The sequence below is a fragment of the Passer domesticus genome, chromosome 4, assembly GCF_036417665.1.
Source record: "Passer domesticus isolate bPasDom1 chromosome 4, bPasDom1.hap1, whole genome shotgun sequence".
Taxonomy (NCBI): Eukaryota; Metazoa; Chordata; class Aves; order Passeriformes; family Passeridae; genus Passer; species Passer domesticus.
Genome location: NC_087477.1, coordinates 21,391,618 through 21,419,352, shown reverse-complemented (window position 1 = coordinate 21,419,352; position 27,735 = coordinate 21,391,618). Strand labels below are relative to the sequence as shown.

General features: G+C 36.4%; 1 long non-coding RNA gene across 1 annotated transcript; it reads left to right on the top strand.

Moving 5' to 3' along the window:
* The first annotated feature begins 276 nt into the window (after window positions 1-276).
* Window positions 277-6,217, top strand: LOC135298684 (uncharacterized). The gene is made up of 2 exons (XR_010360728.1): window positions 277-653; window positions 2,294-6,217. It is a non-coding gene; the product is annotated as an uncharacterized LOC135298684 (long non-coding RNA).
* Window positions 6,218-27,735: the final 21,518 nt, after the last annotated feature.

Here is a 27,735-nt window from a genome sequence, read left to right as displayed (position 1 = left end):
GCTGGGGCACCAAGGGAGAGTCCCTGCACAGGCTGTGGGCTCAGTTAAAGTAGGACTTAATTCCATAAGTGTTGATGTGTTTGCGGTTCCCAAGACAAGTGCAGAGATTAATCTGACTCCATATTTCTTAGAAGGCTGATATATTTATATATTTATATTATATTATATTATATTATATCATATCATATCATATTATATCATATCATATCATATCATATCATATCATATCATATCATATCATATCATATTATATTATATTATATTATATTATATTGCTGTACTAAAGCTATACTAAACTATAGAGAGAAAGGAATACTTCAGGAAAGGAATGAATAATAAAAACCCGTGACAGACCAGAGTGTCGACACAGCTGGGCTAGGGTTGGTCATTAAGTCAACACAATTCACATGGAACCAATCAAAGGTGCACCTGCCATATTCCATAGCAATCAGATAATTATTGTTTACGTTTCTTTTCTGAGGCTTCTCAGCAGAGAAATCCTGGTGAAGGGATTTTTCAGAAAATATCACAGGGACACATAAGCAGAGCTCCAAGGGGATATTCCAGGACCTAGCAACTACTGGTAGTGAGCTGCAGCGTTGTTTCTAGGCAGCATTCCCACACTCCTCCATTTCCATGGGAAGAAAACCCAGGTATGTATGCAAGGAACTGCAATCTGTTCAATATACTTTCTGAATCAGATTGCTATTCACAACTAGCTTTAAACTAGTCTGAGGTGTGCTGTAGATAGAAACATTCCTATAGAAACATTTAAGTGTCCTGTTTTTTTTCTATTGTTGATCTTACAAACAAGAATTTCCTTTCTCTCTTTACAAGTTCCTGTTATTATCTTTCCTCTTTACCTCAAAATGCAATAAAAAGAACAAAACCACATAAACATGAGACATCATAATTATTTCTTTAAAACCTAAATGTTTTAAGATCAGACAGAGAAGTAGATATATATTTTATGAAGTTTGCAAACATTTGGTACTCTCTGTTCAAAATACGTTGTTCTCTATGCTAAGGAATTTCTGGGGTAGAACATTTTCTGTTATTTCAGACATACACGTGAATTTTCTACTTGAACTGAGAATTAAGTCAGCCAGTTCTACAGTCCCAGAGACTTCCTTGTTTCAGACATAAATGGCATTAACTACTTAAAATCAGCTTCTCAACTACACAACCTTAAGTAATTCTCCACCTAAGATCTATTCCAATCAATTGTTGGGAAAAGCTTTGAGATTGGAGGCCACTTGATCACTGTGCAACATTTGGCTATGAACAAAAGCAAGGAGAATATACAAATAATCATTAAATAGTAACTTTAAATGAAACAATAATTTGAAGAAAAATAAGTGCAATCTCTACTGGAATTCAAAGAGATGCAAATAGAAACTTAATCTATTTACAAACTCAGAAAAAGTTGTGAAGCTGCTGTAGGTTGAAATTGTTGGCAACAATTAGGATAAATTTTGCTGTTACAGTAAATGATAAGCTCAGGTCCATATCAGTGTAGAATTAATACTGCCACTACCAAGAATACCAAGTTTATCAATTTTTGAAAGTTTGAAAATATTTATTTTAATTTTCTTTCTCACCACAATTAAGTAGCTGTAAATTGAGAAATTTGAAGTAACTCCACTAAGTGATAGTAAGATTTATTTATCATGGCTCACTTCTTATCTACACTTACTTTTTGGAAGTCTTGTTTAGAAAACTGCTTATAAGGTTGTGTGTAAGGAAGTGGAAAATAATCAAGACAAAGAAAACAGGGAAGAGCTGGACTGCATATGGTGTTTTCCAAATTTGAATCTAAAAATTGCTAGCAGCAGTAAAGAACAAACTGGCAAGACTACAGAAATGCACTAAGCAAGAATTCAAAGATAACCAAGTGATCTTACTCACATTTTCACATGAGCAGTCCTACTACAAACAATGGGAAAAGTCATACCAGAACACTTATGTAACATTTTAAAAAGTTGCAGTCTTCTTAAAAATTATGAGAAACGTTACCATTTTTTGCAGACACATTTGTGAGGAATGTTATAGAAAATCTGAACCTAATTGTTCTTAATAAAGGCTGTGGAGATGCATCATTCCCTCACTTGCCTCATCTATTTCTTGACCTTCTTTTGCACTGAAAAACATTCCAGGTATGAATAATAATCCAGCTGGTTATGGTAGACTTTAGTGATACATTTAGTTCCTTTTACTGCCAAACGTTGCAGATTTACAGTACAGTGTAAAGACTAAAGTGCAGGCATAATTGCCTCATTTCTTCCTTATGCAGATGATTTCTGAATTCTTACCACCTCCACACTTATGACTCATTCCTCAAGTCAGTCTCCTGAAGGAACAACCCAAGACACGTCAAGCAGAAACTGTGCTCAGCCAAAAGAGCAGGCACGTTGCTTCTGGTTCCCCTCCAGGTACTGAGCCTCAGAAGAGCAGAGAACCGCATGATGTTTCCTTTCTGAAATGAAAAAGATCTGTGCCACTGGCTTGGCCAAAAGCAAATCTTTACACTGTTCTCTACTAGGACCGTTTCCCCTGTGGATCACAGTGCTTTTCCATGTCATACCTTGAGGATTCTGTTTTGGGGTCATATGATAATCTGATATATACATGGTTGTAATTATATTTTTGACCAGTGAATTATTCAGCTGATATCAAATACGTGTGAGATTATTTTATCTGATATACCTTTCAAAGGTGTGGTCTAATTCCTTTATTTTTATACAATTGGCTGATTGGACAAGAAATTTTCAAATCCGTACTTGTACATCAACTACAATTTTACTGGGTCAGCCATAATCTGTACTCCTTTCAGCTTCCAGAACAGAGTCCTTTCAAAATGCTAATGAGACACAGTTCATAGGGAGTGTCCTCTCTTTGTACACCCTGGCAGTGGTAGGGTCAGAGTCACCAGCTGGACTCTGCGTTCTCGTGACAGAGGCAGACTGTCCTCTCTGACTCATTGCTACATCGTGGTGAGGAAGCTGACAAGGAGCTTCTTTTCCCTGTCTCTTTTTTTTTATTACACTCTCTCACTGCTCTTGCATTAATGGCCTTGTTCAGTACAAGATTTTTATGCGTGTGTTTCGTTGTTGTAAGTACTACACGATGATGAGGAAGCAAATCCTTTTTTTCAGGGGATGTGTTGAACAAATATCGTTCAGGGGATAAAAGCAGGTCAGCTATTTCAGTAGGCAGCATCTCCAGATGTAATTCCTCTATGAATTATATACACAGATATGAACTCACAGACACTTCTTAACTGAACTGGCATTTGTAAAAGAAGAGGCAGCAAACTGAAGAAGCTAATTTTCTGTGGAAATGATCCTACAATGTGAGTTGTAGCTGTCTTGTACAGACTGACTTCATTTAACTCCTGAAAATAGGTCTTGTACACACTGACTTCATTTAACTCCTGAAGAAAGGCTTACTTTGATTTCAGTTGATGTGGTTACTTTGGTTTCTAAATCATGTCATATATACTGTATTTAAAGGATTCTTTTCAGAGACTGGATGAAAGAAAAATTGGCAGAGAGGTATAATTATGAATGGATAAATTGTTCTTTATGATGTGAGCTACAAAGTGTCACAATGCTCTGAATTAATGAAAGTCTCCTGTAATACAGGAGACAGTAAAAATAGAATCTCAAATACATTAAACATATGCCTTAGGAATTCTTTAACAGATAAAATTAGTTTATTTCAGTTATGTAGTTCAGAATATCTGCATAAACAGAAATACAACCTACAAAATGTACTAATAGTTTAAATAGTCATTGTCAAAGAAGCATAGAGATGGGAACCATAATTGTGTCATGTGCATATCTTTTTCAGCACCAGATTGCAGTGTCTACTGATGACAATTGCCATTTGGTGAACCTAGCTGTTTATCTTGACTGAAGAGATAACCATCTCTTCCTCGGAAAGAAATCAGAAAGTTTTCATCAGACTTGAACAATGATGTATAAGGAGTAATTCTGGAAGATATTATGTCCTGTGGGCACACTTTTCCCTTACAGTCTCTCAAACAGTTTATTTTCAGTCTAAGATTATTTGCTCCTACTTTATACCAGCAATATTGCATTTTCTAGTCAATGTGTCTATGAAGGTTCATGAAGGGAAGAATTGCAGACTTCTATTGCTCCAGTTATTTCCCACCCATATATTCAGGTATCAAGAGCAATGGAAAAGCATTAACACAGTTTAGAATTTCAGATTTCTAGAGCTAGCAGTTCTTTGGCCTATGCACAGAAAGGTCTGCAACAAAATTAGGACCAGATTTGGAGAGGAGACGCTGGAAGTCAAAGCAGATGCAAACCCTCGGTCTACTATTATCCACAATTACTGTGAGGGATAAAGAGTTTAACTCAACTGTGTCCATCTTGATATAAGGTAATATTTTTAGACATAAATGTTGTTTTGTCATCTGTGGATGCTATCCCTAACTTTAAGGGATTGGGATGAGGCTGCAGTGGGGGCAAGAGTAGAAAAGAGTTGAAGCGGAAGTGGAAGAGGAAGGGAATTAAGCAACCAAAGGTTGTTTGCAGTGTTTACTGGGAAAGTAAACATGTTTTGTGAAGAGTACAACTATGAATATTAACTAGAGGTCACACAGACAGATTTAGAAATGTATTTGTGAGATGGTAACTAGAAAATCCTTATTACATTTTTTTTTTTTACTTTTACTGTGATCAGTAAAGCTTCTTTTATTTGTTTCCATCAGCTTATATTAAGTCATTGCTGAAGAAAAAGAAAACAATCTGCTTTATTTGCTTCATAAATATAATTATAAACTTGCCAGAACCAGGTTAGCCACAAATTAACATGACAGCTACATTCACTTTCACATGGATTATTTATGAAGAAACTTTGATGGGCTGAAGCTACTGATAGGACCAGGTGTTGCTGTGGAAGCCAATAGAGTTGCTATAGTGACAGGCCACAAGAATGGTCTAAAAGGTATGATAAATGACAAACATCTTGCAATTTGCAAGCCAGAAAAGCTTGGTATTTAGGAAATACTTGCTAGATCTGCAAATTTATTTTCTCATATGGGAAAAGGCAGGTATATGGTATTAGGGTTCACATTAAGCTGATATACTCCCTTGGCTGTTTTATGCCTATAAACACTGTGCTGATCTGAATGTTTGTGGAGGAACTGAATTACTCCCTTCTGCTGTGCAGATAGAGGTAGTGTCACTGCCTTTCATCTAAGCATTAGACTTAACAAATTTCCACAAGATGACCCTCTCAGCACCTTTGGATTTACCAGAGTATGCTACCTGTGGTGGCACCATATTTTAAATATTTGAAGTTCATTCACCTTTTTAGATCTCTGAGCTGGCATGGAAACTGGTAGCAGATTTTCCAAATAAATAATACAACATAAACCTATTTTATACATCAGTTAACACTTTCAGGCTAAAGAAAATAAAACAGGGAAAAAAAAAACAACAACAAAAAAAAAGTCAACAAAAAACATTTTCAGAATCTATATAACCATAGCAAAGAAAGCTTTGAAATTTTAGTAAAGTTAGTAAAATCTCACAGTTGTCTTTACAATGTCAAAATTTCCTTTGTGATAATTGTTGCATTCATTAATATTTACATATTATAAGGTTTTTGTTTTTCTACTATCTACTAAATTGCAGGAAGTCAGAGCCAGTTTATGAATATACTCACAAGGCTTAAGACAAGTGGGAATTCATAAAGATAAGAAATAACACTTTTGCAATAGCTTAATGTTGAATATTGGTGGCAAGTTAGTATTAAACTTTGAAGCAACACCTGCAGTACTACACCTCCATGCAGAAAGCTTGAAGTCATGGCATACTAGTCAAATAATACTTGAATGCTGGGAAAGTCACATTTCACAATGCTATTGGCTGCAATGGACATTTAAAGAGTCTGTTGCTGTTCTCAGATGTATATTTCAGGTTCAAATTAATCTTTTAAAATGCCTTCTGCATTTTTGGTCTAAGCCACTTGTGTTACTTCTCCATGTCCTTTTTCTCCTTTCCACGTCTTGTGGTACAAACACTAAATTCAAGTAGAAATGGCTACGATTGCCTTCTTTCTCCAAAGCAAGAAACTTCTGTACTTCTGAACTTGTAAACACCAACACATGAACAAGCACCGAAACTTGTAAATTTCAGAAATCATCATTCTTCATGAAAATAAATTATAGTTTGTTACTTGAGACATGGGATGTGTCTTGGCTCTGTGAAAAAAAGTATCACCAAAATTACTGTTTTAAGGACTGGAAAAGCAGGACACTCAACATGAATTTGCTGCAAGCTGCTAGAAATTAACCTTTCAAAATGTTGAGCTGCATCTTCTGTAGCACACACAGTTATTCAACAAGCATCAAAAGCAAGGGAAGGTGACAAGGGAAGAAAAGTGTGGAACTGTATTCAACCTCTACTCCAACACAAAGAACTGTTTCATTTAACCAAAGTCAACTTCACATCACAGAATGTTGCCATAATTTCCTCCCGAGCGGAGGGAGGAGGCTAAACTCCCGCTGGCTGAACTGTGAGCAAGGAAAAGATTAGGGTTGTGCCCCCCATAGTGCTGCATGGCACACATTTAGCCTTTTAATGCTCGCTTCAGTGCAGCCTCATTGCATGCCATGGAAGGAATATCTGCCAGTCTGATCCAGGTCTGGATTTTTACTTATAATTTGGCTCAAAGGGACTCAAAAGAAAACAAACACAGGGGTATCCTCACCCTAGCCACTGGTCATACAATGGGAGGTGTACTAGGATGTATTATACTGTGTTACACAGTGCAGGACTCAGAATATTTTAAAGGCTTATGAAAAAAAATTAAAAATTAACAGCCTTCTATCTCAGTATGTCTCTTCCAAACACTGGAATATTCATGTTCTCTACTTTCCTCTCTAAATTCTGTTAATTTTATATGAGACACCACATAAAGCACTCAATGATCACATGAACAGAAAACTGCAAATTCTCTATTTTTCATTTTTTCATACCAATGGCAAAAAAAAAAAAAAAAAAGACATAACTAAAACAACAGAAACTTCTAGAATTTAAGAAGTCTGGGACAGTTATAACACCAGAAACTTGTGATCTAGTAGTGCACTTGGCAAAGCCAAAGCACATCAGAGGCCTGAATTCAAATGAGCCAACCAAAAAAATATTAAGAGCCAAGACATCTTTGAGACTTCAGTGAAATCTGTCTTCAAAGACTCAACATGTACAAGTTATATATACCTGTAGTACTTCAGGGTATTTATTTGCCTTTTTAAAAACCAAATACAGACATGAAAAAATATTTTTCGTTATAGAGAAAAGGAAATGGATTGCTAATGCTATATGAAAATATTATTTACAGATGAAAACCAAAGTGCATTATAGGCAGAAAGCCAATGTTTTTGAATTGTTTTGCAAAAGTGAATATTCTCCAACAAAATGTATTTTAAGTATGTTCACTTTGATTTTCTTTTAATTTAAAAAAGACTCTTTTCAATGAAAACACTATTTTTTTAGTTCCTGATAAGATCTTGTGGCTCAGAGGAAGCAGAGACTGGATAATAGCAAAAGATTAACTAGTAACAAACATCTTTCTTTTCTACTACATGGAAGTTTAGCATAGGACACACCTTAGATTTAGATGCTCTACAATTTGAAGAGAGAAAAGCATTTAGAAAAATATAATTCACCTCTAGGTGGATTTAGAATCAGCTTTTTTTTATGAAGATGCTAAAACATTCCTCTACTTAAGAAATACTCAGAGGTTTTATTTGAATATTTAATAATAAGACAGGTGGAACAAAGCATTTTGTTCTGCTTGGTACTGAATAATTTAGCTTTTTATTGATCTTTGCAGACCTATTTTCAATATTTGGTTTTAAAATACAACTACTGAAATCACTTCTGGAGCTGCAAAAGACAAAAAAGAAATATGTACAGACAAGTCTTTAAGGAATACAAATGTAAAATACAGTTTTGGATAAGCTTTTGGTAAATGTTCTTTGCCAGACTTCAGCCAGTATTCTTACTATTTTTCTTGTAACATGCCATTAATTTTTAATGTAATGGTTTGCAAAAAAAATCTGAAACAGATTACATATAATTTCAATTCTTGTCAGATTAAAAAAAAAAATAAATCCATTGTAAAATCATAGTCCATTTGCAATCTCTCCATATCATAATTCAGCTTTTATTTTTATCATTTCCTTTTGTGCCCTGTGTGGCAGAATTATAACACTCTATACTGAATAGAACAGCTTGAAGACTTGCAAAGGTATTTCCTATTATGTCAAATTACTTTTCTCCCACTCAGAACCATCCTAAAACCAGCCTATTTTACAGTGTCCATACAAAGCACATATATATTAGAATTTTAAAAGAAAGGAAGAAAAAAAAGCCCACAAGCAAATCCTTATTTCTAGAGTTTCTTATGTGTCTTAGAGTAATTGTATCATTTAGTCTTTCTGTTGTAAAGACTGTATTTGAGTATACAATGTGAAGTAATAAAAATTTATTTTTGTTCTGCTTCCAGAACAAGAAAGTAGATATAGTAGATAAATTAATCACTGTAAAACATTTCTGAATTCTGCAATTAGAGCTTTTTTATTGAATGACTGCATTCCTACAAATGCTTTTTCAAATCTTTATGTTTAGTGGGAACAGCATTACCCACCTTGCATAATGCATTCTTTATGCACCAGGAGCAAAAGAGTAGAAAAATTAAGTACACAGTCTACAAAGTAATAATTTTGGGTTATTACAGGTGATCATTCACAGGGATGGAGTCTAAATGGGTACAATAAATGTACGTATGCCACGCTTTCTCCTGCTCTGCCAGTCAGATCCTTGCAAAAAGGCCTTTCTCTGAATATGCATGACAAATTCTTAATGAGAATTGTCCTGTTTCTGTGAAAATATATCACACGTGAACTGGACCAATAAAGAAATTGGTTTATGGTTATCTCTTCTAAACATGTCCAGTTCCAGGGAAGGGGAGAGCTCACAGACACAGGCTGAATTGAAAGCAGCATTCCTTTTGGGTTCACCTGAACGTCGGACTGATTCCTTGATGAGATTTCTTTCAAGCACCTAGTCCTTCGATCTTGGATAAAGTTTAGAAGCATATACCTTCTTAATTCCAAGACACCCAAGCCTTGAGAAACCCAGTAACTGATTCATGATCGCCTTTCCTTAGGAAAAAAAATAAATCACCAGAGATATACATTAGATACATTTTTTAAAGTGCAGCAATATTTCAATGAAGAAATATGATAATTATTCAAATTACCTTTTTTCAATGAGAATTTTTTTTTTAATGTTGCAAATAGAATACGAAGATTAAGGAGAAAACACCCATGTAAGAGCAAAAAAATTTTGACAAACAGCAGGAGAATATGAAGCATTTCCATATATATTTGAAATACTTTTTGTATTGTCAAGAATCAGCTTACACAAAAGAGGTTCAAAATGAATCATAGAGAATATCTGGCTGGAAAATGTTGAAGTAAGTTTGAACTCTTCATAGAAAATTCTGAAATGAAAAAAAAAATAAAAAAGCCAAATAAGAGACTAAAAGGAGAACAGAAGCCTGAAGAAAAATACAATTAAAATCTACTAAAATTATAGCTTCACTTTAATGAAAAAATATAACTTAACTAAGCAATTTCAAATGGTTCCTCCCAAAGATGCTTTTACAATGCCAGATCACGATTCAAAATCAAATGATTGGAATATACTTTTTCAGATTACTCCTATTCATCACTATTTGATCTCAATCCAGAGCTGCAAGTCTGTCTTGAGATATTAGGTCAATTTACTAATTAATTTTCAAAGATAAAGACTTCAGATGCACTTCACAAAATGCATTTGTTCTACTAAAATAAAATGATGTGAGAATCTTTATAGTTTTAATTTATATTTCCACTAACCTGGCTATGAAGTTATGTCAATTTGACAAACTTTTTGCATGCAGAAGAATTACAAGTCTTTGATGCTCTAGCATGAGGAAAATCCATTTCTTGACTGCTTCACTTACAGAAATCATAAAATTCTTTATATGTTGTTCCATGTACAGCATGTGTTAAATTATTGGGAGTTTTTTTGATGCCTAGTTATAATGGGTGATCACCATAGTGATGCACAGAAATTATACAGAAGGGGTCAGAATATGTCTCCACATAGCTTTACGGTCAGAATTTAGTTATTATGAGTGTGAAGGACTTCAGTCTCTAAGCAGGCAGTCAATTTTCCATGAGTGGAAGCTTGAAGGCAGAAGGAGCCTGAGGCAGCACTCAGGGGAACACCCTGCTCATGACACCAGTCAGAATTTAGCAGTGCATGTGAACAGACGGGCAAATAATAGAGTGAGCCTTCACCAAATGCAGCTCTGAGTCTCTAGGAGGCCCCCAGAAATGTGGCTGGATCAGGAGGTTGGAATGTCATCAAGGCAGCCATGACTAGTGTGCCTGTGCTTAGGAGTGTTTAGAAATGAGTTTATGGAAAGGTCAGAAGAATCTGAGGAATTAAATTTTTTTTTATACTTATTAGGGGTAACTTCACAACCATGACTGCACAAGTTCATAATTTAGTTCCACTGTATTCTTTATCCCGACTTAATAAACACAGTGTGCACAATTTCAGACTGTAATCAACCACAAAGAAAGACCTGGCTTTGAAGGATTACACAATTGAACTTTGTCCAAAGTCACATGGATAGTTTTGAGCCCTTATTATACCATGGTGGCTCCAACATGCTAATCTATTTTATGGTAAATACAGCACATTTCAGGGTCTATGAGTTTTGTACCTATGCTTATTTATTCATTCCATAGCACAGAATTTTGTTGCATTAGATATAAATTTGCCTCAGTTTCCTGACTATTGTGGTACCTGGCCAATAGTTATCATCCTAAAATTCAGCAAAAAAGGATTACCATTAACTGCATATCTCAGGCTATCTCAAGACATGAATTAATCATCTGGTTACTTAAGATGTTAAAAACACCTGCCTGAGTAATTATGCATAGCATAGCCATAAATGTAGTCATATTCTATGGAATACCATATTGTGATTCATGTGTAGAACCTTCCTGGGCACAATCTATAGTGTATACTTTGGGAAATACAAACTCAGAAATTCATCTGAAGCCTGAAAGCTGGTGGTGTATTTTAATTTATGGGAATGATGGTTAAAGGTGATCTGAACAAACAATTGAGAATTGAAGCAGTAATTAGTGGAACCAGGGAAGTGTGGAACGATTAGGGATAAATAAAATAATTTTCTAGTGGAGGATGTCAGGAGGGTTCTTAGGGAGAATTTTAAATGATTTGAAATTGTTTTATGAAAATTCAGTATTATTATATGGATTAATGATCCATTAATGTCTATCATTTATAATCATAATAAAGTTTACTACTCAAAGCTACATAAAATAATGGCATATTTGATATATCACCATGAAGATGGAGCACCAAACTATTGCAGTTAACTTCTTATATATGCTGGGCAATAAGCTTCTTCATTACGTTGTAAAGTAACAGTCTTCAGGACTCACAGCTTGTCCTCTTCAGTTCCCTCATATTCAGTATAATACCTGAGTTATGCGCACTGCCCTTAGGACTTAAACCTCCTCTTATGCTTTTTTCATTTTGCAGATAGTATCAGAGGAGGATGTAAGTTCATTTTGTCACTTCTAGAGCTTCACCAGCATAGTAGCCCCAGCAATTGTCTGTGTGAAAATAAAGTGTCATTTGGGTGGGTCATTCAAATGTGAGGATCCACATTCGCTGCATTTGCTAAGTGACAAGATTGCAGTGCCAGAAAAGACATTTAAAAACGTGCTGGATTAAAATGTCCTTTTCATTCATGAAAGAACTGCTAAGATGTTGGTAAGGAAAATGTATATCAGTGCCACAGTGCAAATGCACTATGTTCTCCAGTAACCATTGCCAAAGCTTTATGCAGTCTTGGCTACAGCTGGGGAAGCAGTGCATGGATGTCAAAGCCCAGCCCTAAATGATCCTGCATTTTTCCAGCTCAGCCAGATGTGCTAGACTGAGATTACAGAGATGCTGAAATAGGAGCTCAGCTTGTCAGGTGCAGAAGAAAACTGAAGTATCCAGTAATGCATATCACAAGATCTTCATTTGAGTACATCTCTCAAAAGGGAAGAAATCCCATCATTAGCAGTTTTGTTGAGGTGATGTTGACTCCAGCTGCAACCTTCAGAACAAAACAGGTGTTCCCATCCAACAGGGAATGCAGCAGCAATACATTAGGGATAAATGAAAGATTTTGTAACATAAATCTGTTTCCAAATTTCACCTTCCTTTTTTTTCATATAGAAGTGGAAAAGACAAGTTAATCAATAGTCTTTATCCCTCAAAAAATAGAACATGGGATTTGAGAATATATTACGAGAAGTACAATTGGGACAAGTGGCAACCTCATGTCAGATACAGCAGTAGCCCCCTTGAGTGGAGAGAATCACATTTCTGTTGTCCATGGTAATATAGTCTAGAGTGTGTTCAGGTGTCTATTTTACAAGAGTAATTAATACTGTGGTTATTTTGCATGAACCCTTCCTGTGGTCTCCAAAGAAACTAAAGCAAATGAAATGGTTTAATTCAGTGAACTGAATTTAACCTGACCCTATCATAGTGACATTGATTGCAGATGTGTCAAACTATTCAGGGATAAATTAGACCTGATTTGCATATGAAAAGAAAATCTGAGATGCTTCCAAAGTTCAGTAATTGAATTTGATTCATAGAATTTTTGAGGCAAGCAAAGACTGTCTAAGCTGACCTGTTGTGTAACAGCACAAGGCATGATATGCATGCAGATCCTTGTTCTGATTCAGCCAGTTTATGTGCAGACATGCTTTCAGAAATGTAAACGGTAACTATTTTGAATTACTAAGTCTGACAAATGTGCCTAAAACTTTCAAGGTGAATATTATTTCTAGGAGATACTGGCATTAATATTTCTCATCTTGGATAGAAATCCTGCAAGATCAACATCTGGTAATTTTGTCTTCTTTTCTGTCACCCACTGTATCTGTTGGGTAGACAAAAAAAACCCCAAAAACCTATAAATTCTTTCATATTCTTTCATAGTTCTTTCATACTGCATCTGACAGGGAAATAAAGCGTAACTCTACTACTTGAGTGCTACCAGAAAAATTTAGTTCACAATGTAGCTATGGATCTCATTCAGGCCCCTCAGTCTTACAGTGCCACATCTTGATGTCCAATGTTAAACAATAATGTTAAATAATAAACATTATTTAGCTCCCTACCAGTGCACAATGCATCCATTGGCAGACTGCTTCCTTGAACAAATGGTCTCTTTCAAATTTGCTATTATTTCACTGACATCATAGTTTAGGCATTAGCCTCATCCATTTTTTTTGGGTTTTTTTTTTGTTTTTTGGGTTTTTTTTGTTTTGTTTTTTGTTGTTGTTGTTGTTTGTTTTTTTTCAGCTGCATCTGTTTTTGTCTTGTTATTGCCACGAGTTTCACAGAATTTCTTGTAAGACCTGTACCTATTCTTTTCTTTTGCTAAACTGGCAGCTTCTGCTTGCTAGCACACGGTTTTGTTTCCCTCAGGAGAACAGTAGCAGAAAGGCAAAACCAAAAGCCTGTAAAAAATCCGTGCTCCTGTTTCTGCTGTAATAAGCTCCAGCCCACCTGGTTACAAGGCAACAGGTATCTCTTCTAACATCTCATCTTTCACATGTTTTTAAAGGAATATATTTCAGATCTTAGAAACTTTCTGGACACAACCTGTAGCACTACTATGCAATAATCCACTAAATGTCAGAGCAACAGCACCATTTTATCTGCTTTGAAGCCAATGAATGGAAAAGTCCAATACCACAGTATTCCTAGGGACAGGATTTTCACTAATGAATAGGAATATTGGTGTGGCGCCATGTCCCTTTTACTGGGCTCCACTGCAGAGAAAATAATCAGGATAAAAGGACAGATCTGTGAAATCCCTAAGTTCCAGAAGCTCCTATTTGCCAGTAAGCACCACCAGGGCAGGAGACTTTAATTTTCTCTAATTCATGAAGCAAATCAGCCTGGCCAATGGCCAATTTTATAGCAGTAGCTCAAGCTAGCTGACCCCATCACAGTACATTATACTATGGTAAACTTGTGTTAAATTAGGTGGCTTTCTCTGAAATTATGAAAGTGAATTCCCTTTAAGTTTCCTACTAAGAAATAGTAAATAGGAAAAAAAATTCCAGCATATGAAAAACCCAGAAATCCCCTTAGCTAAAGGACTGTATGCAAATGCTAGATTCAAACAGTTATAAATTATATGTACAGTGCTGACTCTTAAGTAATATTTGTCTATGGTTTTAAAAGGTTAAGCATTAAAAGATGTTCAACTAAATTCTAATTAACTGTGGGAAGTCTTGTTGCAAGATGAGTGGGGTGAGAAACAACTGACTTATTACAGAACTTGAAAGAGAGAAGTGAAGAAGGAATGAAGGCCCTTGAAGCTATTATTATGTTGCAAAATTTGTGAACCCATCAGTATCTGTGGGCAATCCAATTTAAACCAAATTCATATCAATTTTCAGTGATTTCTTTCTCATACAAAACTAAATCAATGAAATATTGAACTAAATTAATAAAAGTGTCTATATGCGAAGTTGCACAGTTTTAAACAAAAGATCTCTAAAAATGACATCATCAAAAGCAATGCAGCTCTTGTGGAACCAAGTGATAAGACCATCTGCTGATGAAGACGAATAAGAGACGCTGTAGAGACACAGAATTATTTGATCAGTTTGCTCACAATCTGATCTATTTTTGATTATCTGGTAGAAGCCTTAAATGTTATCCCTGTTCTTTGGAAGTCCTTTTGCAAAACTCACTGACATTGGTAAGGACAGCAGCAGGCCCCTTGCTATTGATTGCTTCTTCCTTTACAAGGCCACAGGCAGGCTCCCAGTAACCTAATGCAAACCCAGATCCTAAGAATATCTGGCTAAATAATGGATGAACTGTGACACACACACACAGACAGACACACACACTGTATAACCACAGTGAAATCTCTGAAATTTCATTGGTAACTCAATTAGGCAGTTATAGTTTAATTGAATTAGAGCGGGTATTACTTGCTGGGTTCAATTCTTCGAAAGGCTGTCAGCCAGTCCTCACTCTCCTGTGTTACAGTTCTGGACTGATTCACGCATCAAGACTAAAAACTTCCAGGAAATCATCACAGATGATGGAATGGCGTAGTAGTGTCCTCTCATTACCAAATTTCTATCCCAGATGGCTTGGCAGTAACACTCCTCCAGGTCCTGCTGTCAGACAGGAGCTTCATCTGCATTTCCCTCTATTCCAGGCTCCTGGACACCTTCCTGCACTCCTTCCTACGCATAATTCCTGCACCAGGCGTTTGTTCTCCCTATCCTTCACCCCACTGAAGCATAATGGGGACAGCTGTCTGCAGCACGAAGGAGGCAGGGGGAGCAGATGTGGGAGAAGGAGCCACTTGCTGTATGAGTGGTGGCCTGGGTTCAGCGCAGAGACACGGCACCCGCAGCAGCCCCAACACGTGGGACACGCTCACAGCGGTTCCTTCGCCTGCCCTGAGGTCTTTGTGGGTAAAATCTACATCCAAGTGCATCCAGCCAATTGTTCTCCTTGCTGAGCATGAATTTCTTGGTGCTTTAATTAATTCACCCACAGCGTGAGCACCGCTGAGTTTGATGCGCGCTCCAAGAGCCCGGGCATGTAATTAGTACAATGGAACAAAGAGTAATGGACTGATGGAAACAGTGGGCTGGAAACATGCAGAAAAAGAGAAAAGTTGAATTTTAGTGAGACAGACAAATCTAACTGGAACTCATTCTGGCAGTGGCTGTCACCACAAAGTACACATATATACGCCCACAATTTTTATTTTTTTTTAAATCTTCACTCATTTCCCTGAGTGTCCCAAAGGATTTGTGGTTTGAAAAAATGACTCCTTTTAGTTTTAAGTTGTACATGAAGTTGTATTTAAAAATTATGTCTAGTAATATTTTTATTTGGTTTAAGAACACTTGGGGCAGACGGAAAAAGAAAAATCATAGTTTTCATTTGATTTTGTTCTTGAAAAGCTGCTTTATGTACCCTATGCAGCAAGAAGAAAACCTAAAAAAAAGGGAAATTAAATCACAGCAATAAAATATGAAGGCATTTCTTTGACTTACCCCATAAATGTGCTAGTCCAGATAAATGAGAAATGTGTATATTCTGTTAGTGTTCTTCTTAAATAAAATTTTTTTTACTCCCTTCTCTGTCAATTCTTTTATACCAGGACACAACCTTCCAGGTAGTTCTTTTAATTCCTAGAATCAGACCACAGGAATGCAAGTTTTCAGGTGGTACCACTGTTCTGACTTTATGGATCTGGTCAAACTTCTAATTTATGCAACTAGTATGTTCTGTCATCACTTTTCTGAAACAAATGAAAGGTAAATATAGCACCAGTTTTGCATCAAACAAGACCATTCCTAAATTTACCAGGAAAGTGAATGGTTTGAGCCAAACATTATTGTAAAAAATTTGGTCAAATCTTTAATGCAGAAGAAAGCTATTACAAAAAATTGAAGAAGTCAAATTAAACCTGAATTAGATAAAAAAAAAATTCTGGAGAACATTATAAAGAAGTGCAGTGACATGTTAATGGTTTAAATTATAGCATTTTTTCAATCAATTATCTATCTTTAGGCTCAACAATATAAAGCAGTTTAAAAAAAAAAGGGAAAATTGATGCCTTTGGTCTCAGATTCACATCAAAGACTTTCATGCTGCACATCTTAAGTAAGTGGCTAATAAGTACAGGATATTCAAAGATGTCATCTACTTATCCCATGACTACCTGAAGTTTTCCCCTTTGCACAGAAAAATATTTACTGCATCTATGAAAAGCTGATTTCAGGCAGCTACTGAGACCTCATCTGGAATGTGCTAATTGGAAAGAAATGTGCATACAAGTGTCCCAAAAACCCAGATGATTCCCTTGATCAGCAGTCTAGGTAATTAGGACTCTATTTCTGGGGTTTCATAATTTGGAATGTAGTGTTGTCACCAATAAAGGAAAAAGGGAAAGAAAAAAAAAACAAACAAAAAACAAAATGGAACACTCAATCTTGTATTACATGTGGAATTCACTGTATCCAGATGAATCTATCTGCATTTGCTTTGCTATTGATCATAAAATCTTTCTATTTCTTAAGAAATACCCTAACTTCACTTTCAGGAAACAGGGCAACATTTTCACACTCAGCAGTTCCCTACAGAAATCCAGGCTTTTGTAGGAGAATTAAAGAAGCAGAGAACAGACACAAATGAACAAAAGGGGTCAAAGCGTGAGGATTTTTAGATATATCTCAGATAACAAAATCTGTCCAAATGGGAATAAACAAACCTTTCAGTGTGGCAGGTCTTTCCAAAGGTTTCCCACCTCTGATTCATGCTGACAAACTCACATGAGTCTCTTTTCTGTGTTCAGTGCTACAGTAAAATCCCAAATAATATCCAATTTAAGAAAGAGCTAGTGTCAGCTGCCAATCAACACAAGTTCTGCTTTACTATGTACCCAATTTATTCTCTAAGAAGAGCCCCAGGTGTAGTTTACTGCTCACTTTATTTTGTATTTTTCTTGCACTGTTACAGTTTGGTTTTATTTGTCATTACCACTCTGGAGGAAGCTTTTGCAGGGTGCTTGCATCCTGCACTGTGCACATGCAGCATAGTGGTTCCTGTTGGTGTTCCAGAGCTATTCATTGTTGTCAGCATCTCAGCACACGGTGATCATACTACAGGCTGCCAACTACTCTTTTTCATGTGCATAGATTTTATGCTGAAAGAACAAGTACTATTGTTACTCAATAAAATGACTATAATAATACTTCCTTACACTTCTGTATATCCCCTTTTATCCAAGAGCCTTAAAATATTTTATGGTTTGTTTTGTTGTTTTTAATTCCTAGATATAATGCTACTAATTTTTCTATCTGCCACTGAAAAAAATCCCAGTTCCTTTTAATATACAAGATATCTACTCACCAGCACAAAGCAGTGCCACAGCATTTTTGCTCAGGAAGCTGTGGATGTCCCATCCATGGAAGTGTTGGATGGGGCTGGTAGCAACCTGATCTGGTGGAAGGTATCCCTGCCCATGGCAGGAGGTTTGGAACAAGATGATTTGAAGGTCCCTTTCAACAGTAACAATTTTATGAATTTAAATGTGTTATGTGACTACAGCAGTTAGAGAAAACTCTATCACAAGCATCTCAGTGCAGAAGCACAGCAGGAAAACATTAGAATGTACCAGTATGGACCAATTTGCTGCTCTTATGGTCACTGCTACCAAGAAAATGGGGCCACAGGACTGGTGACTCACCCAAGTAAATTTAAGGAGAAGTCTGAGGCACTACTTGTAAAAATAGATGCAAAGAACTCAAGAGTAAAGACAGCAGTGCCTCATATGCTTTTAATCCTGATTATATCTAAACAATCTGAACAGTAAAACAAGAAATGTACCAAGTTTCAATTAAAACATGGGAGAAGAAGGTGAGCTGTTTATCATAAGTGCAAACTAATCCAGATTTAGCACTAGCTCCCAGCTAAAATAAGGTCCTGACATTGTGAGAACTTGTTCTCTATTCACCCCTATAACCTGTTTTAATGCTTTGATTTAGAGATTGAAACTCTATAACAGCACCATGGAGTACGATTTCTCATAAGTGCTGTAGCAAAGTCTGGAAAAGGAAGAGAGAAGAGATATGATCATATTATTTCCACAAAAGCTATTGCAATCCTGTAGGGAAAAGCTCACTTTTTCTATGCACTTTGTCACCTAGAGTTATAATATCAGCTGTTTTTTTGGGAGGGTCATTTGCATTGTACTACAGAAAAAGCTGCTCACCTATGAAATAAACATAGGGCATCAAAAGCTTAATTGTAAAATTATTAAATTTTGGATATTTTTCTGTCCAAATTCCTTCTGTACCTAACAACTAGCAAAAAATTCCTTTCTTAAATATGCATCCAGCATGATCCCTTGAAGCTCTGTATGTGCACATCAAGGACAGCACATGACTCTAAGTTTGCCTGACTAAATTTTTGGGTTTTTTTTGAAAAAGGCTGTTATAGTATTGGCCCAGTTCTTATCTCTTGCAGACAGTAGCCCAAATCTTCCCTGTTACACAAGTCCAATCTCACATTGATTTCAATGAGTTTCAGCAGAATAACTGAAAAGAGAATTTGGCCCTTAATCTCTGACTGTATCGTATAACTAGTAAGTGTTTGGCTAAGATTAGATTTAAAGATAGTCCAGGAGGATGATTCAAGGACTCCAGAACCTTTATTTACACCAAAGTCTCCTTCCTTTGGAGAAAACACAAAACAAAAGAAAGTGTCTTTAAAGGTACTATATCCCTTAAAATCAGGGAAATCCTTAACTAATTTGCTGTTTCTTTTCCTCCATCATTAACACAAATAAGAGAAAATATTCATGTTCTTGAACAGAAGTTGTTTTTTCCTTTTCTGAAGTCTTTTTTCAAAAATATATATGTGGATATACTTGATTGTCTCAGCAAAGGAAATAACTTGCTGCCTCTCTTTAATCCTATGTACAATATAATTGAAAACAGCAAGTGCCTCCATACACATTAATCTACAAAGATTTTCTTTTTACTTCCTTTGAGCTGGCTGCCTAAAATGATGGGCCTAGTTTCTCTTGTGGGCTATTCTGTGCTACAGGTAAGCAGTTGATGAGCTCAGGGGTGAGACTTCTTTGAAGCTTGGTCTATGCACACAAGCTAAATTCCTACAGCCTCAAGACTATCAGTACTTGCAAGGACAGTAAGTTTAAATGCTTGCTCATCATTGAGGACGTGGCTTATTAGCCTTTGTTCCACTTTATTCTTTCTGCCTTGAAATGGACTGAGACTTGCAAATGAGCAAGAGTTAAACACCAAAAGCAGAAGTCACCAAGGAAAAAGGACTTGTTAGGATTTCACAGCCATGTGGCTGCTTACTGCTGGCTTTGTAAAGACAAGCACAACACTCCTCATGTTCAAACAAACAAAAAACCACAACAAAACCCAAAAAACCCATAAAAATAAATTCAAGCACTTCTTCACTGTCTGAATTCTTTAGTCATACACCACCACTTGGTTTATATTATTAAATATTATGAGGCGAGAAAGAACAACTGTGATTTCTATCCAGCATGGATAAGAAGGCCAATAAAAATCACAGCCACATTTCCAGATTTTTTAGGAAGTTATTAATCTCAACAGATGCAGAAGATAAGCTTTTTTATGAAGTAAACAAACAACAAAATGTCCAAACTTTGAACTCTTGACGCAAAACAAAACAATAAATAAAAAGCATATGGTAATTATGCAATAATTTTTCTAATAAAATTACACTGAAGGCAAAAAGAGTAGGCAAATACTAAGATCACAGGATCAGTGAATTAAAACAAGTCCCAGGAGTGACGGGTTACTCAGAGCCACTTTTGCAAGGTTCCTTGTATTTAGATTTTTAATCTATTACACCTCTGGAAAGAAAATCTACCCCGGGTTTAGGTGCCTGCAGAAATGTAACTTATGGAGAATACTTGCAGAAGCTCTGCTCTCTCCCAGCTCTCCAGAGAAAGCTCTGATCAGGGCCACAGGACCAGCTGCCAGCTGAAGGTCTCCTGTTCCCTTTCCAATTTACCTCGGGCTGTACTGACAGGCCTGACACACATTTAATTAGCAAATGGCTGGGGCTGTTAGGGATGCCACAGCCTGACTTGTCTGCTGCTGTCCCTCTGGCTGAGGTTCTCGTCTTAGGAGAATGTTTCAGAGCTGCTTTACAGGAGCACTTCAGTTTGAATCCATCATCACTGGCCATGTGAGGTGAGTCTGGACTTTGCCTTCAGGGTAATGCGCTGACCCTGGTGAAAATCACACCCTGGGCAGGGACAAGCAGCAGCTGGTGGCAGTTCATTTCACCATGGATGCAGCCTTGGCAAGAGTCTCAGCAATCTGCAGCCCTGGGAGAATGTTACCATCCCTCCATTGCACCACCATGAGCTGCAAATAAGGGGATGTATTACTAATACGTATAATAAATAAGTCTGCAGCTCTTCCTGCTCTCTCCTCATCACTTACGCTTCATTTCTTACGCAGTCTCACCTCTGTATGGGTAAAATCAGTAATGGCTGTTCATATCATACAGAAAGGGAACAACCCAGTGTTGTCCCTGTCAACTGGTGGAGCAGCATAATAAGTCTACTGTTTTTTACATTTGTGTGTTATGAACTCTGAAAGCTATTCCTAAAAACAATTTCCACAAAAATAAAACAATTCCAGCTTTTGCCTGTATGCAAGATCAGACTCACTGTACAATTACAGGGAATTGCACTCTGCCAACACTGTTAAATTGAGGACCTCTCGTTTCCTGGCTCTGCTACTGTTGGACAGCTTATGTTCCTACTGCTTTGCTTCCATCTGTGCTAACAACAGAATCCTTTTTGATTAAAATGCTGCTGAGTTATATTGTAAAAGTTCATTTGAACTGTGCACTTTCCTCCCTTAGAAATACTCCTCCTCCATTTGTATTCAAGATATAAGCATTTGTGAGTTACACCTCCAGCCTGAGTTATTTCAGAAAGTGTGGGGGGGAATAGATCTTTTAATTAATGTACAGTTTTTCAAGCAAAGGGAAAATTAAGCTCTGGAGGAATAGGATTTTTCTATTATGTGTGTATATATATTGGGTAGGGTTTGACTGGTTTTTGTTGTTTTTTTTTTTTAATAATAGAGATAGTTAAGAAAAAATTTCTGAAAAAAATGCCTGGAGGAAAGTAAAAGTGGAGAATATCCATCCATGGGGATGTGCAGGCTCTGATTTCAGAGCTTTCTGAAATAAAAAAAATAAAAAAAGGAATCTCACCAAAGATCTTTTTAAGTGAGACACACAGAAGGCACCTAAGTAAATAGAAACTGAGGTCCTAAACATTGGATTGACTATATTTCGCGAAGCAATCTGAGGATACTCTGGTCTTCCCAAAAAACTTACCTTTTTTTTCCCCCCCGCTTTTTAAATTCTAAGGAACATATATCTTTCTCTCCGTTCTGAGCAAGGCTGATGGTTGCATGGTCATTCTGGTTTCTAGTGAAACCATGCTAAATAGAATTCCATATTTAGGTATGTTGTGCAGCAGGTGGGGGCATACCTTTTGTCATAGCAAAGACTGTAAAGTCTATGTCCCAATTAAAGGAGAAAGGATAAAAATGTATCATATTAAAACAGAGACTAATAAGGAAATTACCAGAGGAAATTAAGATAAATTAGTAATTAATTAGACTGTAATTAGGAGATAATTAAGAAAATTAAGGAATTTAGGATGTACATTATATGTTCTAGCTAAAACAATAGTTCTAATTCAAAATCTAATGTCATTAAGCACTTTTGTAATTCTCTGGGACACATTTCAGATACTGAAGTAGCAGAGTTGGCATTTTCAGGCTGGCCTTCAGCCAAAACAATATCTCTGTATTCAAGAATAGTGGATATATTCTTCTTCAAGCAGAGTTGGATCTGTTTCTTGGGAACTGTTCAAAATTTGGGAAATGATGCAATTCCTGCACTGCAAAAAGGATTGGGTTTGAGTCCAGGGTTGAAGTGCCTTTAAGTAAATGAAGCCAGGATTTGGTATTTCATACAAATCTTGCTGACAGCACAGAATATTAATGTAAGAGATGGTGACAAACAGAAAACATTCCCAACATTTCCAAGTCTCAGGATATGTTCATGCTGGAATTTTCTACCCAACCTGCTCCTGGAGTAGATGGTTCCAGGAAGGGTCAACCTAAATAGGTTGACACAAAGGCAGGTTTCCCAACTGCTGTGATAAAAGAAGCATTGCTCTCTCTCATACTGATGGCCAAACATTTACTAATCGCTGAAGTAAGATTCTCTTTGTTTTCACTGGTCTCCAGAGGTCTGGTGCCACTCAGATCTAACATTTTCTTGGAATATGCATTATTTAGTACATTGCAGTTCAGCCCAGGTACAGCCAAGAGCAGGATTATGTGCAGTTCAGAGCTTGTGGGTCAACCTAACCATGCTTTCGTATCAAGCTCTTACCCTTTTGCAAAATACAAAACTGCATTCACACAGTGGGAAAAGGTCTGTTTGTAGCAACTCTATGATGTTGGACTTCACCTATTCCAAAGCAATTCATTTTCTGACATGCTTAACCAGGAGTAAATTTAGGTTTCAAATTATTAGTCTCAAATTAGCCTCTCTGCCTGTTATTCCCATCTGATATGAATTCTTCTTAGACCATAAAGCTACAGAGCTAAAGCCTGATTATAAATAAAAAAACCTGAGCATATACTATTTTCTCCATGATGAAATAGCTCTCTCTCTTCAGTGAGTTAAAACATGCAATTATGTTTGAAGGCTGATGTCAGATAAATGCTGAACTTCTGTTCAGGCAGTGAGCTATATCTTTATATTCACTAGGTATGCTTTGAGCCACAGGCCAGCTTCAGAAAACTGTCCTTGTTGCTGATAAAGAGGATTGAGTAGTTTGTGGGATATGTCTGGGAGGAATCCTGAGGAAGGAGTATCCAAAACCATGCATGAAGGAACAGGGGCAAATGTTTTGCTTTTGTTCTGTAATTCTTTTCCTGCTCTCTTGTTCATCAGAAGTACATCAAAATATATATAATACATAAATATAATGAATCTATTATTTACATGGCATTAATTACCTGGATGGAGTACACACTTGCCAAAGAATTCTGTGTAGGAACCATAGGAGTAAGCCACTAAAACACAATCATCCTTTAAATAAATATAACTACACCGCAATAAATATAACTACACTGCAATAAATAGCAGCAGCATGCACTACAGTCAGAGAGGAGGAGAAGAATAATATGTTCAATTGTAAATCACTGTGCATGGAAATTCAGGCAGGCATAATACAATTACCCGATTGGAGGTCAAATGCAATTTCACAGGGTGAATAGCAGACTAGGACCATGTATCTGTTTAATTTTTTTTAAATTTCAGAATGATCCAGCTATTATTTAACATTTTGAAGTATATTTAATTTTTTCATATGCTATTCCAATGAACACAGTTAATTAATATAGCAGACAATTGTAATTTGCATAATTTTCACAAGTAACACTTTAGTTAATGTTTGGAGTTTTTTATTCCAGACCCATATTTAAACTATAAAGGGACGGGTACAAAGTGGGCAGAGACTATTAATCAGTGTACTCACCTGAAATCACATCAAAACTACCTATCATTATATTGGGAATAGATAAATTTTCTGGAGAGGAACAATATTATGAGATATAAGTAGCAGGGCATTAAAATAATTTTTCTAACATATATATATATATACATGAAGAAAACTTCAGAAATATCTTACTGACCTATAAATCCTCCATGAGATATAAGAAACAAAACAAATTCAAATTAGAGAGATCAGGTTTTTACTTTCAAGTCCACACCAATTATCTCTTCAAGAGTTCTGGTTTGTGGTCAGTCTCAAGCTGGGTCTTGCAAAAATGAGGGTCTTGCTCTTCCTCATGCTAGTGTTTACTATCTATATTCTTTATTGTTATTTACTGATACTCAGAGTTCTGTTTAATTCCCTTTCCTTGAAGACCTTCATTCTGTAATGCACACAAGAAACAAAATTACAAACAAAATGCCAGTGCTTTTGAAAATGTGAATTTTTTCATCATATTCATTCAGAGTCAGAACAACAACTCTAAACAGAGGTGCTTGGGTCAGTTTTACCTCTGAGACACTGCTCTAAATAAATCAACATTCATGAAAATGTTTCTATCCTTTCACTGCCCAGTTTCTGTGTTAGCTTTCAAAACCAACTAAAAGAAAAAAAGTCATTATATCTGAAGATGAGGTTTTAACTGGTCTTTTACAGGCTCACATACATATCTGATTTGTGGCATTCAGATTGACACAAATAGTTATAACTTTCAAAAAATAGTGCTTATCAGAGAAAATTACATGTACTTTTCATCACCTTAAAAACCTTTAGTACTACTCCCATAAACACAGCACTTCATCGGTAAGACACTGAGTTGGATCAGTGCTGGATCAGTCTGGCTCTTCCTGACAGGTCTGCACTACATACCTGTCTCATTTTGTTAGGTTAATAAATTGGTTCCCAGCTCAATCCCACGAGTACAGTGTGGTCTCTGCTTAAAAAAAATTTAAAAAAAATTAACAATATGATTCAGCTGATACATATTTTAGAGCCTTTCATCCATGCAGTACTTAGTGACTTCTTTTGGCCAGGAATCAGCAATGAGCAGCGGTGTGAAGCAACATTTTCTGCTGCATTGCCTTTTCATTGTGAAGACTGGAAACAAATTAAAAATACAGCTCAGTTTCATTAATTAAAAAGAGTTCTTAGAAAAAAAATATTTGCTGTGGTCATCAGCCATTCCCTGGGTGGGGAAATATATGGTGCACACCTGAAACACAACTAGACCAGGCCAGTGACACACTGGTGCTTCTGGCCACGTCGTTTTCTGAGGCTGTCCCAGAATTAAAGATTTTTCTTCTCAGTGCAGACTGAGAACATCAATGGAGCCACAAGCCTACAAACATGAGGTGAACTTGGCAGCATCAAAACTGAAACCACGGGGTAAAATTTATGTTTACTGTACGTAGCCTAGCAGTTCCAAGACTGAGCATGTTGGCACCAGTCCAGCAAAGCACTCAGAGGACAGCTGGGACTCCTGACGTGCCAAGAGCTCACCCCAGCAGTCAGGGCTTTGCTGAGCTGGGGCCTGAGAACACAGCACCCTGTAGGGCAAAACCCATCCCAGACAACTGCAGCTCCTATTAGTACTTGCTGACAGCAGGAATGGTGGTGACCTACTCAGTGGGACCTGTGGTACATCAGGAAAATGAGGAATTCTTACCAAGGGAACTTCATTTAAGTTAATAAAGGTTTTTACTGTGGCTTTCAACAGAGATGTCATTTCATTCGGTCCTTCTGCCTAATATTATTATTATTATTATTATTTTCCTTCTTTATTTAAAGCATTTTTCCAATAGCACTGATCAATAGCTGCATAGCAGGGCTTTGGTCACTGAAAGAGGAAATGTTGGTTTCTGAATAAACCTACCAACTGCCCTTGAAGCCTCATTAGCACCTTGTGTGATTGGTTTTGTTGGTAATGAGCTTTCACTATATTGATGAGAAAAAGAAAAAAAAAACCAAAGTTTAAATACTGAACAGCTCAAACTATTAACTTTTCTAAGAGGTTTAGTTATGAGGTCCTGGGAGAGTTTTTTGCTCTCTGTGGAAACTGCAGGGGCCAGCACCTGGATACACTGCTTGCATGCTTCCTAATGGCTTTGATTAGTAATAACCTATCCCCAGGTTTGAATATGGTGAAAAAATTCAGGGTTTAATCCCTTAAATACAATATCCAGCTTTGCATCTAAGAGCACACATACTTTTTAGCATAAAGCAATCTAGTAGGGTGCTTACTAATGGAAAAACCGATAACATATTTATCTACTATTTTATCTAAGTGTGTTTATGTGACTTAGGAGAATGACTTGATGACCTCAGAACAGAGGACCCACCTTATTCGTGTCCGTGTCAAAATTTCTAAAGCCTGAGGGAAGTTCTCAATACACTGAGAAGAAGATTCCACCAAGGAATTCTTTCCCATTCCCATTTCAGAGTTTACTATTTTTTTTAAATTTAGACCATCAAAATCTTTGACATTTAGAACAAAGCTTTTCAAGATAAAGAAGCCCTCTTGTTAAAGACAAACAATTTAAGATCTTAAGCTAAAAACCTTGTGTAAAAGCTGTACATTTTCTCATCTCAATCTTAAATAACTTGCTAGTAATAAACCAAAAGACAAATTCAAAAAGATGACAATCTGAAAATAAAGAATGATGGGAAATTTCCTAACAGCAGGAAAAAAACAAACACAATCGGTTTCCTAATTTCAGATAATGTTTCCCCAGGAACCCATAAAAAGCAATAATTCCTTTAGTACATTCTTAAAGATAAAATTCTATCAAAAATCACTCTGGGTACAGTCAATGTCTTCAGAATTTTGCTTTAGGATGTTCCTCAGTTCATGTGAGATTTTTTTTTTCTGCCATATTCAAGTACGTAAATCAAAGTTTTAATCTGAAATCTTGTTATTTTTACAGTGATTTTCTCTCTTGACTTCCCTCCTGCATATTAGCCTGCCTCTTCATCATACAGTAATTTTTAATTTTCCTTCCACTTCTCTTTCTCCTCTAATTCCACTGTTAAGGAATAAAGGAGATCCCTGCCCCCAGTCTTTCTGCTAATCATTTAAAGACTAACTTGTCAGTCCTAACATATCTCTATTCATTCATATATCAGCCTGACCCATAAAGATCTTTATGTAGATATTATATAGGTATTAGCCATCCAAAAACACAACCAAAAAACCCTAGCAAAAAAAAAAAAATAAAATCAAGTGTTGGGTATCAAATCTGCAGCTGTTACTCCTTGACTCTGCTTGTGCAAGCTTCAATATCATTAAGAGGATCTGCCCCCTGCTTTCTATTTCAATAATTTCTCTTCATTAGTATCTCTAAAGGCATAAGTAACCAAGAAGTTTAAAGGGTTCTGCTTCTTTTTTTT